Here is a 3,297-nt window from a genome sequence, read left to right on the forward strand (position 1 = left end):
GGGGTTTTTTCTTTTATGGATTGTACTTTTGATGTCATAAATAATAAATATTTGCTTAATCTAAGGTGACAAAAAATATGTTTTCTACTTCTAGAACTCTTGGCCTCTAAGGTCATTGCAGTAGAGAAAGAGATGGAGGACTGGATTTTGCACCATATTTTAAGTGCCATGGTTGAAAGTGACTTACATCAGTGCTTCTTCTACTTTAACGTGCACCACCTGGAATCTTGTTAATGAGGATTTGATTGAGGAGGTTGGAGATTGAGCTTGGGATATGCATTTCTAGCAAGCCCTAAGGTAATAGTGGTGCTGCTGTCTCATAGCCCACAGCTTGAGAAGCACAGACTCACCTTCCTTCTGAATACATCCCTTTGGCCTGAATCCTTCATTTGCTCTACCTAATTGCAAAGAGGTCAAGGAACATGCTTTTCCTATGTGCCCAGGAAGAGACATTATTTCTGTCCCATGAGACTACAACAAGCAACCTTAGAGAATCAAGATGGAAGTTACCTCTGCAGCTGCAAGGTCACTGTGGTTTGGCTGAATTATATCTCCAATGATGTCCACATCCTAGTGCCTGGAACCTGTCATGTTACCATATGTGGCAAAAGGGACTTTGCAGATGTGATTAAATATAGGATTTTAAGATCTAATGATTAGTCTGAATCATGCTAGTGGGTCCAATGTAATCACAAGGGCCTTGGTAAGAAGAAGGAGGGTCAGTGTCAGAGAGGGTTACATGATGATGGAAGCAGAGAAAGAGAAGCAGTTGCAATGATGGAAGCAGAGGTCAAAGTGACATCAGTTGTGAAAGGGTCCCACAAACCAAGGAATGAAAGTAGCATCCAAGAGCTGGAAACGGTAAGGGATGGATTCTCCTCTGGAGCATCCAAAGCAGTACAACCCTGTCATACCTTGATTTTAGTCCAGTGAGACTTATGTTGGACTTCTGAACTCCAGAACACTCTCAGGGAACCCAGGAATTGGTTAAACACTCAGAGAAGCAACTGTTGTTTTAAAGACCTGGGACTGACCTTCTGAAGGTGGCTGAGAAACTCCTGGGCTTGGACAAGGTTATGAGAAGGACACATGAGCCAAAACTGAGGGTGGGACTTTGAACAGTTAGCTATGATTCCATGAGTCTGGAGCTTCCTGATATTTGAGTACTTTTCTCCCTCTCAGGAGATAGCATAGACAGTTTTATGTTGAAGGGAGCAGCAAGGTCTTAGGCTCAGGACATCCTGTCAGCTTGGGTCTGAGAGAACTGCTGAAGAAGGAAGCAAAGAACTAAATTTGTCAGAGCTGGAGATTTTTGAGACAATCTATTTTAGTAGTGTAATTTCCTGGTAAGCTGGCCTCTCCTCCTTGCTCAACATCCTTGAACAAAGACTAAATCAATTATGACATCTCTGTTTGCCTTTGCCCACTGAATACCAACACTTCCTCAGAATCATTTTTGGCCAGCACCCCACACAATAACCACTGAGGCAGGCATGGATGTGCCTGCTCAGAACTCCCTTCAGGAAAGCACTTGCTGCCCAGCTGCCAAGAGTATGGCATTCTTCAGCTGTTAGCTCCTTCAGGGTCTGTCTCAGCTTTTGGGAGGAAATTGTATTCTTTTCTGGGCAACCCCTGGTCAATGCCTGAGCAGGGCCATAGTGTAAGGGCCCAGTTGTTAATAACTCCAGTTATTATGACATAATAAAAATTCTCCATTCCAAAAAAATATGTATCAATTGGCCAGATATTTCAAACTCTTTGATAAACTTTTTAAAATGAAGCAAATAAAATAATGGACCTAACTGAGACTGCAGTACTATGAAGCAAGATACCTAAAATTCAAATGGGACCTTGGTGCCTTAACTCACTGCAGAAAGAAATGACTGCCAACCATCTTCCAGACCACCTCCTCCTCCCAGGGGACCCTAACTAGACTACTGGAAGCTTATTAAGCACTTCCTACTGCCCGCCTCCCTTAGGGGAGTAGAAATTTTTAGTTTTCAGCACAGGACTAGTCAATTGCCTGACTACCTTTTCGCAGGCCAAGTTTCCCTATCCCAGGGCAGTTAGGTGCCTCAGCAGCTTTGCCTCTCTCCTCCTCCTGGTGCCACCTCAAGCCAGCTGGTATGCTCCTCAAAGCCCAAGGGGGTCCAGGCAACCAAATCCACAGAAAGAAAACTCCTCTCCGCCCTCCACCAGAACCCTCCCACTTTCAGAGAACTCTTCCTCCAGCTGGGTAGGGGCTCTCCCTGGCTTTTTGCCTTGAGGTAGGGCTTAGCTGTCCTGCAGTTTCCAACCTCAAGGGCAAGAAACTCACGCTTTTTCCTTGAACAGTTTATCTCTTTGTCCAGCTCTCTCCAGACCAATGCCTTGAAGCCTCCTGCTCTGTGGGTTCCCAAAACAGTTCACTTGGGCAGGATCTTGTCCCGACTCCAACATATCCTTATTAGACATATCAGGGTGGGTTATTTTTCCATGGATTCACTGATTTCAGCTGAAGCTGACACATCACTCAGGAAAACTGGCTAGGAAGATTTAACCTTTAGTGGACAGTCAATTAGGAGCCAGCACACACCTGAGTACCACAGAATGCATGAAGACCAGCTTTTCATAGCTCCGTGTACAGATATTACAACATTTTTTCTTTCTCTCTTCTGATTGATCTTATATATCCCTATGGCAGGGTCGCTTAAAAGCCCTTGGCTGAAAGGAAGTTTCCGAGATTCAAAGCCTCTGTTCTTAGTTAACGGTTTTTCATACTGTAACTGCCCAAATCCAAATCCTCAGCTCACTTCTACTGCAAGCTGTTTGCCTTTGTGTGATTCAGGACATAATTTATATAAAAGTCATCTCTCTATCACGGGCTGTAATTCTCCTTTAATTAGAATGTAATTAAAACCAAATAGAGAAACATGCAGATGAATAACTTCATAAATTTTTACTCCCAGAAAACAGTTACTTTTTTCTTTGTTAATCAGCCTAAAATATATTCAGAGAACAGTTTTCTGCATCTTGATAGTAAACAGCTGAGCATGTCTGTGTGTCTTTTCCCCTGAAAGGCTCTCACACAGAGCATTTTAATTTTCCATAGTATTGGTATGTTGACCTCTGAGACCTTGTAAAGTAAAGTATTTATGATCCTGGGCTTTTTTATTATATTGTTTCAATATTTTGTAACATTCATATTTCTTGCTGATGTTTTTGGCATTAAAAATCACTCAAGCCGTGCTAAAATATTATGGTATTCAGTGAACCATACCATGGAAGGATAATTCAGTTCAGTGAGGTTATTCCAGC

Source organism: Dasypus novemcinctus, chromosome 30 (assembly GCF_030445035.2).
Source record: "Dasypus novemcinctus isolate mDasNov1 chromosome 30, mDasNov1.1.hap2, whole genome shotgun sequence".
Lineage (NCBI taxonomy): Eukaryota > Metazoa > Chordata > Mammalia > Cingulata > Dasypodidae > Dasypus > Dasypus novemcinctus.